Source organism: Crocuta crocuta, unplaced genomic scaffold, assembly GCF_008692635.1.
Source record: "Crocuta crocuta isolate KB4526 unplaced genomic scaffold, BGI_CrCroc_1.0 scaffold24, whole genome shotgun sequence".
NCBI classification, from domain to species: domain Eukaryota; kingdom Metazoa; phylum Chordata; class Mammalia; order Carnivora; family Hyaenidae; genus Crocuta; species Crocuta crocuta.
This window is the reverse complement of record NW_027530974.1, coordinates 12,156,920-12,166,845: the sequence shown is the minus strand read 5'-3', so window position 1 is coordinate 12,166,845 and position 9,926 is coordinate 12,156,920.

The window sequence follows — 9,926 nt, the reverse complement described above, 5'->3', positions numbered from 1 at the left end:
ACACCATTGAAAGTTCTGGCCTGCTGAGATGCTGGGTGTCAAATTTCCAAGTTCATAGCTCAAGGTTCCGGGTAAGGAGCTCAGTGGGGCCACTCGCTGCTTGGAGTGGGCACTGCCTCTCCAACAGCTCACTGCAAAAACACGCTGAATGCTGCTGGCTTTTTGCCTTTTTCTCTAAAAGCAAAAATCCTCCTTGGATTTCTTTCAGTTAGTGAACACAGATACCAACGTAGGCTTTCTGTAAAAGTGAAGTGGTGTTACACGAGCTTTTGAAAAATGGGGGAATACTTTAATGATAATAAATGCTATTATATTAATAATATAGTAATTATACATACTGCCATATATTATGTTGCAGTATTATATATAGTATATATTAGTATTATATATAATGCATATTCATACTATATATACTAGTAATATACATATAACAAATTGGGATTGTATGATACATACTGTATTATTTGCTTTCTTTTTCACTTCTGAAGGCAATGTATGCCCCAAGTAAGTTCATCTTTTTCTGCACATTCAGAAAGTCAATACAGTTTTCATCAGGCAGCAGACAGCATTATCAATTTTTCAGTCCCCACCATTAAATAAATGTTGTCTATTCCCAATCCCGCGTTACCCGTGTCTCTTCTGTCACCACAGGTCTGTGGGATTTCTACCCCTCCAAATGTCTTTTACTCTTTTTCCTTCCCATTCAATGTTTTCAACCTCACTCATTTCTCACCTCCATCACCACTGCCTCTCTGGCCTCCCTGAGTCCAATCTCTTCCATGTCAATCCATCTTGAGTATTGACGCAAAACTAATCTTCCAAAAATGCTCTTTTCCATCTATTGGGGGAAGGCAGGTAAAGCGAGGGATTATAAGCCAGCTTTGACTCTCTCTAACAGAAACACACTCCAGGGAAATTTTTCCTTCCAATGGAAATACAATTATCCCTCCATCACCTCCTTCTCCCCATCCAATTCATCATGGTGAAGCAACGTCTATTGATTGATCTGCCAATCAATAAAACCTCAAAAAGATATTAGCCTAGTCTCTCTAAGAAAGGCTACAGACAATGCCAGCTAAGCTCTCCGTTATCAGTGCCATAGCCTCAAGCTACAGAAAAGTAAAACACCAGAATCTTACTTTCAAGGTGTAGCTCAGAGGGTAAGACAAACAGGTCTCACATTAAAATGATGGGGCGCCTACATGGCTCAGGCAGTTAAGCATCCACCTTTGACTCAAGTCATGATCTCATGGTTTGTGGGTTCAAGCCCTGCATCCAGCTCTGTGCTGATAGCTCAGAGCCTGGAGCCTGCTTCGGATTCTGTGTCTCCCTCTCTCTTTGTTCTTCCCCCACTCATGCTGTCTCTCTGAAAAATAAATACACATTAAAAGAATATTTTAAAAAGTAATAAGTAAAAGTGAGAAGACCACTTGAGGAGAGATCACCCACATCCATGCAAATTACAGGTCTGGAGAAGCCACCTACATTAATTATTAAAAACATGAAAGCATACTGCATGTGTTATGAAAATATTGTTTAAAGAAGAGGAAAGAAACAAACAAGATTAGAAATAATGATATGAAACCCAGTGTCAATGAAAATATAACTCACAGGAGAGAGGATAATTTTCTGTAATGGTTTCTCTATAACGCAACTCAATAAAAATATGAGTTTTATAAAATAAGAACTGAAAGACAAGATGAAATAAATGCAATGACATGAAAAAAGAGACTTTCCATTTCAACTAAGTGAATTAAGACAGAAAGAATACCATAACTAATGCATTTAGTTTCTTTTTTTAATAATTTATTTACTTTTTAATTTATGTCCAAGTTAGTTAGCATATTGTGCAACAATGATTTCAGGAGTAGATTCCTAATGCCTCTTGCCCATGTAGCCCATCCCCCTCCCACACTCCCTCCAGCAACTCTGTTTGTTCTCCATATTCAAGAGTCTCTTATGTTTTGTCCCCCTCCCTGTTTTTACATTATTTTTGCTTCCTTTCCCTTATGTTCATCTGTTTTGTATCTTACAGTTCTCAAATGAGTGAAATCATATGATATTTGTCTTTCTCTGACTCATTTCGCTTTTAGTTCCATCCACATAGTTGCAAATGGATAAATTGGGTTTCTTACATATACCCTTACATAGAAGCGGAAGAGACCCTGGCCCTTGATTTTAGAGGATGGACGATTATCTCAAATATCCAAGAAAACGGTCTCACTAAAGGACACACGGTCACCTCGCGCGCCCTGCTCTGGCTAGGCGAAAGCATAACCCTTAACTCCGCCCTCGTAAATAACACTTCTCAGGCCCCAGGGAAATTTTTCTTCAACTGCTCTGAAGACCAAATGCCAGGAAGGCTTTTGCGCCTTTACCCACATCAGAGATGGACACTGCTCAGGAGTAGAAGGATTTTAACTGAAGTCTTTAGGAAAAACAAAAGTCCAGTTAATTAACTTGTCAGATACTTAGTCTCAGATACTGACTCCATTCAATTCTTGCCTAAAGCGGCATTGTTTGCCAGTAGGCCAGGCATCCTTTAGTCTTTCTCTTTGCATCCAATTCATTGGTTTCAGAAATACTAAAAAATGAGAGCAGTGTTCACAGTTGTGGCATATGATATCTGAGGAACACTTTGCAGTGTTAACCCATTCTTATTCTTTTTTTTTAATATTTTATTTTTATTTTTGAGAGAGAGAGCAGGGGAGAGTCAGAGAGAGAGGGAGACAGAAGATCTGAAGCAGGCTCTGCACTGACAGCAAAGACCAATGTGGGGCTGGAACTCACGAATTCTGAGATCACGACCTGAGCTGAATTTGGACGCTTAACCGTCTGAACCACTCAGGTGCCCCTATATCTTATTCTTAAATAGGTACATATGTACATTCAAAACACAACATATGTGAAGCATGGTTTTAATTCTTTATTTATTTTTTAAAGTTTTATTTATTTTAAAAGAGAAAGAGAGCAAGCAGGGAAGGAGCACAGAGAGAGAGAGAGAGAGAGAATCCCAAGGAGGCTCTACACTGTCAGTGCGGAGCCTGACACTGAGCTCAGTTTCATGAACTGCGAGATCATGACTGAGCTGAAATCAAGAGTTGGATGCTTGACCAACTGAGCCACCCAGGTGCCCCTAGCATGGTTTTAATTCTTAACATTGGTAACTATGTGGATATTAAACACCAAAGCTGAGAAAAGGTTCTCAACATACAAATACTTACTTCATGTTACAATGTATTAATATTAAGTAAAAATGTCAACTTTAATTTTTATTTAAAATTTTTATATTTGTTAGGGCACCTGGATGGCTCGGTCATTTGAGCATCTGACTTCAGTTCAACTTCAGGTCATGATCTCATGGTCCGTGAGTTCAAGCCTCACATCAGGCTCTGTGTTGACAGCTCAGAACCTAGAGCCTGCTTCAGATTCTATGTCTCCCTCTCTCTGCCCCTCCCCTGCTCTCTCTCTCTCTCTCTCGAAAAGAAATAAATAAATAACCTTAAAAAATAATAATAATATTGTAAAATTTATTTTTATTTTTTTTAATTTTAATGTTTTATTTATTTCTGAGAGAGAGAGAGAGAGACAGCGTGAGCAGGGGAGGGTCAGAGAGTGAAGGAGACACAGAATCTGAAACAGGCTCTAGGCTCTGAGCTAGCTGTCAGCACAGAGCCCGATGTGAGGCTCAAACCCACGATCATGAAATGAGAACCTGAGCCGAAGTCGGAGGCGTAACCGACTGAGCCACCCAGGCGTCCCTGTAAAATTTATTTTTATTAACTGTAATTATTTTGTCTTTCAATAGAGAAATCTCAGTGTTTTGGAGAAAACTCCAAAAACCATTAAAACAATTTATTTAGAAACTTTAAAAAAGTTACTTTATGCTTTCTATGTAAATTATTCAAATTGTCTTCAAGTTGAGCACATTTGACTTTTTAATCCTTTAGATCTTTTCTGTCCTAAGAAAGCAAACTATGTGAAAATCATTATACCAACACACCTACCGATTTTGCTGAAATGAAGGAAAGAAATTAATTTTATAGAGTAGATAAAAACGTATCAACTAGGAATGTCTTTATTTTAGTCTTCATCCAAACGTTACTGGTCCATGAACAGAACAGCAACATGTGCCCAGTGATAATTACCTTCATCATCTTTATTGATTTGCCAAATTTCAGTCACATAAAAACTACATAAAACCATGAAAAACCATTGCTTATACATAAGTTTTATATTTTGTCGGTAAAAGTATATTTGTCAAGTGTAAGGGAGGAAGAACTGTTTTTCCTTCACCCATCTTCTTTTTTTTAAGTCTCTTTATTTATTTTGAGAGAGAGAGATAGAGAGAATGTGTGTGAGCGCATGCGAGCGCGCGTGCACACACATACACACACACACACACACACAGGGAAGGGGAAGAGACAGTGGGGACACAGAGAATCCCAAGCAGGCTCTGCACCATCAGCACAGAGCCTGATGTGGGGCTTGAACTCAAACCAGAGATCGTGACCTAAGCCCAAGGGGGATGCTTAACCGACTGAGCCACCCAGGCACCCCTAAATTAATACTTTAAAATTTTTTCTATTTTATGTTATTTATTTTAACGTTTGTTTATTTTTGAGAGTGAGAGAGACAGCATGCGAGTGGAGGAGGGACAAAGAGAGAGAGAGGGAGACACAGAATCCAAAGCAGGCTCCAGACTCTGAGCTGTCAGCACAGAGTTCCTTCCACGTGGGGCTCAAACTCACGAAACCTGAGATCATGACCTGAGCCGAAGTTGGACGCTTAACTGACTGAGCCACCCAGGCGCCCCCATCTTAAGTTCTTTGGTAAGAGTCCATAAATTAGACTGATAAGAGACAGATCTACAAGCGGAAACAGACAAGTTCATTAACAAGTACAGAGGGCACACACAGGAGTGGTCAGAGACGAGGAACGCCTAGGAGTCGTAGAACTCGGGCTTGTACAGCATCTTAGCAAAGAACAATGATTCTGTAGAGAAGTGACAAGCCGCGGGAAAAGGACTTTGAGCTTCGAGGGGTGGCAAATTGTGAGAAGGCAGATCTAAGGGGAAGTATTGGTAGATACGGGTAGACAAGGCTTGTTATGTAGATTGCTCTGATCCTGTTACTGACCTAGAGTTCCCTCTGGTGATTGACCTCTTTCTGGTAGAGAAAGGAGAGGGGACACCTTTATGGATGTATGTCCTGTGTGTAGGCAAATAGGGGAAAAGCAGAGAACTTTTCCTGCCTGTATCGACTTCCTCTCAATTCCCTTCAGTTCCGAACAATCCCTGCATATTTTGGGGTAGTATGTCTACTATGCCTCACAAAAAAATGGAGGTTGGAACATATTTTATTTAACAGTCTCTTGTCTTGATTTGCAACTTCTAAAAACCTGGATATATGGGTAATGGGTCTTAATGAAGACCCAATGTTCTCTTGCTCTGATCCCTACACATGTCAGAGGCAGACTGCTTATATGAGTAAGGAATAGAATTGGAACAGCAATAACTTAAATGATTCCCAAAGAAGAAGGCTCGAGGTGATATAAGTAAATGCAAGAGAATTAAAAAAGTAACAGCCATTCAAAAGAATAAAATAGGTATGGAAAATAAAAGTGATTCAATATATGGATAGTTGTTCCTGACATAGAAACTCAGCCAATGGGGGCGTTTGGGTGGCTCAGTCGGTTGGGCATCCGACTTCAGCCCAGGTCATGATCTCACGGTTTGTGGGTTCGAGCCCTGCATTGGGCTCTGTGCTGACTGCCCCCTCAGAGCCTGGAGCCTGCTTCAGATTCTGTGTCTCCCTCTCTCTCTGACCCTCCCCTGCTCACAGTGTCTCTCTCTCTCTCACTCAAAAATAAATAAAACATTAAAAATTAAAAAAAAAAAAGAAACTCAGCCAAGGGATAGAAAAATTATCAAAAATATAGGGAAAAGAAAAGAGGAAGTGGTTATATCTTAACCTTTCCTTCAGTCCTATAAGTTATCATCATATTGTTCAAGGGCAATTGTAGTGTCATATACCTTTCTTCCTTTCTTTTTTAAGGTTTTATTTTACTAGCAATCTCTACACCCAATGTGAGCCTCAAACCTACTACCCAAGATGGAGAGTTGTATGGTCTACCCTCTGAGCCACCTAGCCACCCCCCCCACCATTATATACCTTTCTTACTCTGCCTTACACATTAGTTTCTTACTTCTCCTTCCTCTTAACTTACTGTTTCCTACCTGATCATACTGTGAGAGGAGCTAATGTATTTGATATGATATGTAAAACAAGAGCCAATGGGCACAGAATGAGTGTCCAAAGGCCTCTGTGTGGCATAAAAAGCTCAGGTTTGATGGGGATAATTGATGATACTCAGAGCCATCTTCCACTTTCAGTTTCAGGGCGATGTGCTTAAACTCTGAAACTGCCAGAAATCTGGCTTCCCTAGAAGGGAATAGGAAGGAAATACCGAGGAGAACCGCTCTGTTTCTGTCAAGTTCCTATCTCAGCACACATTAGAAGGTTCTTTCCCTGAGATTTTTACCTCTTAGGGAAGCACTGAGAAGCATCCCCCTCTTTCCCCACCCCTCCAACCTACTCACACCCTTCTAACTGAAATGGTAATTGTGTAAAGTTGGGTCGTTGTTTTGGGGCACCTGGGTGGCTCATTCAGTCAAGCGTCCAACTCTTGATCTCGGCTCAGGTCGTGATCTCACAGTTCATGAGATCAAGACCCACATGGGGCTCAGTGCTGACAGTGAGGATCCTGCTTTAGATTCTGTCTCTCCATCTCTCTCTCCGTCTCTCTCTCTCTCTCTCTCTCTCAAAATAAACATTTTTTTAAAAAAGTTAGGTCATCATTTTTTGCTTTTACTTTTTAATCCATCCAACAATTTCTGTCTTTTAATTTGTGTGCTTCTGCCAGAAGCTGGCAAACAATGGCCCCTGGGTCAAGTGCAGCCCAGCACCTGTTGTTGAAGAAGAATATGCTACAGAGATTGTATGTGACCCATAAAGTCAAAAATATTTACTATCTGGGGGGCACCTGGCTTGCTCAGGTGGTTAAGTGTCCGACTTCAGCTCAGGTCATAATCTCATGGTTTGTGGGTTCGAGCCCCAGATGGGGCTCTGTACTGACAGCTAGGAGGCCTGGAGCCTGCTTTGAATTCTGCCTCTCCCTCTCTCTCTTTACCCCTCCCCTGCTCATGCTCTGTCTGTCTGTCTGTCTCTCTCTCTCAAAAATAAACATTAAAACAATTTTTTGCTATTGTAGAAAAAAATTTTTTTTGTTATTTTAACATTTTTTATTATGCCATTTTATCAATTGTGTATTTTAACTCTCTTTGGATAGTATATTTATGGGTTACGCTAGGCATTATAATAAACATGTTAACTTTTCTAAGTCTGTTTAGAATCTGTTTAGAATTAGTATTTAGCGCTTGAACTGCAATATAGAAACTTTACCATCATAGAAATACATTATATATTACATATATTTTATATGTACGATAATGTACATATATAATATATAATGGATATGCATATCTATTATAGCCATATATACTGAAAACTCCACCACTCTTATAACTTTTGCTTTCAACCATTAACATATTTTAAAGAATAAAGAGAATAGTCTATTATATTTACCTAAGTATTTACTATTTCTATTGCTCTCCCTTCATTCCTGATGTTACAAGCTTCCTTTTGGTATAATTCCCCTTCTACCTAATGAATTTCCTCTAGCAATTCTTTTAGAACAAATCTGCTGGCTAAAACAATTGTCTTTATTTTATTTCATCTAAGAACAGGTTTATTTCAACTTTATTCCTGATGGAAGTTTTGCTGGATATAGAATTCTGGGTTGACAAGATAGGCTGGAAGGATGCCAAAGGGGAAAAAATATCTGTGACCTTGACATCAACTTGGTGGTACTCTGAAGTTTTGCCTTCGCTGATCTGTTTGCTACTATGAGTTTTTCAGGGTCCTCAAACACCTGCTCTGTGCTTTCTGTCCAGACTTTATAGCTGCATTGAGTTGAAGAGATAGGGTGGAGTGTGCTTATTACTTCATACCACTGAGACCCACCAACCTCTCCTCACCCTTTATTATTCTTCCATTAGGGAGAAGAGCTAATCTGAGTAGGGGACGCTGATCTCCCCTGATCAATGTTTACTGGTAAAGGAGATCGTTATGTTAAAGGTCACACTTACATGCTCTGGCATCTTTGTTTTCTCGTTGACCTGCCATTCACTAGACTCCTGTTATTAGTCAGAATTAGAGACACAAACCCTACTGTAGCTGGTTTAAACAAGAGCGGTCTGTCGGTTTATATAAACAAAAATGTCCATTTCAGGTTAAGCTAGAACCAAGACATTGCTCTTCATCTTTCAGGTCTGTTTCTTCCATAACAGTTTCCATTACCACCAACAGTTTACTCTTGGTTGTAATCCCAAGAACTCAAGGTTTAAAATGCCCTACACATAGATATCAACAGAAAAAGCCCATCTCCTTCTCACTAACTCTTAGAAAAAATTCTAGTATCAAAGCTCATTGACTCTTGATGGGTGACATGCAGATGCCTGTGGCCTAGAGAAGTGTTGGCCTACCCAAACCACATGGACTGGGCAGGGACAAGCGGCTCCCCACGGAAAACTGGGGTGCTAAAACCAAAAACAAGAAAAGCAAGTAACATGTGTCCCCGCTTTATCTAAGGAAAAGTCTTATCCAACCTGTAATTGGTACTGACATTTGCTATGCTTCAACTATATACCAGGCACTGTGCTAAGCACTTTGTGTATACCGCTGCATTTAATACTGACAGTAACAATTTTTAAAACAACATGGAAAGGTACCATCGTGAGCACCTGGGTGGCTCAGTGGGTTAAGCATCTGACTCTTGTTTTCAGCTCAGGTCATGATGTCATAGTCATGAGACGGAGCCCTGTGTCAGGCTCTGCACTGAGTTTGGAGCCTGCCTGACTGAGTTTGGAGCCTGCTTGAGAGTCTCTCCCTCCCTCTCCCTCTGCTTCTCTCCCCTACTCACTTGCATTCTCTTTCTCTCTCAAATAATTTTTTTTAAAAAGGTACTCTGAATATCATTATTCATCAGGGAAATGTACATTAAAATCACAGCGAGCTACCATTCCATAAGGATTGAAAATATGAAAAGTTGACAAGGATATGGAGCAACCGAAATTCATCTATTGCAGGTGAGAGTGTAAAAGGGGTATGATCACTTTGGAAAGCATTTTGGCATTTTCTGGAAAGTTAAATTACACTTAACATATGAATCATCAATTTGGCTCCTAGGTCCTTTCCCAAGAAGATGACAAAGACTTTGTCATTAACCAAACACTACTCAGGTTCCACAGAACTGCTTTCAGACTGGACTTTCAGACTTCCCTATTTCTCTCTGTATGGGCCAATTTTAGCAAAACTCCCTATAAATCAGTTTCACCAGGATCTTCCACCTCCGTATCACCCTGATCACCCTGATGGGCAAGAATCCGATCAGGTTGGTTTAGCCAGAATCCATCCTAATCCTGATGTTTCCTCACAGTAATTTCCTATCCCCGTGCTGCTCTGGGGCTATGAACTCCCACCTGTACCCTGCTGTGTTTGAAGTTGACCCCAATCTCTCTCCCCCACTGCAAAATTCCACAGCAGTTCTCCCTAGACCGATCCAGCTAATTCCCCACCCTTGGATAAAGTTTTCCTTACTGTGCATTAACAAGTGTCATTGAATAACTTTTTCCTTAACGAGGGATAAATGCATATATCCACAGAAAGATTTACATAAGAATGTTTATAACAGCCTTATTCATAATAGCCCCAAACTGGAAACAAACCACATGTCATCAATTTAGTAAGATAAGGGCTGTTGCACTTTGCTAAATTGCTTTCCCTACCAGTTCTGCAAATGTGTAA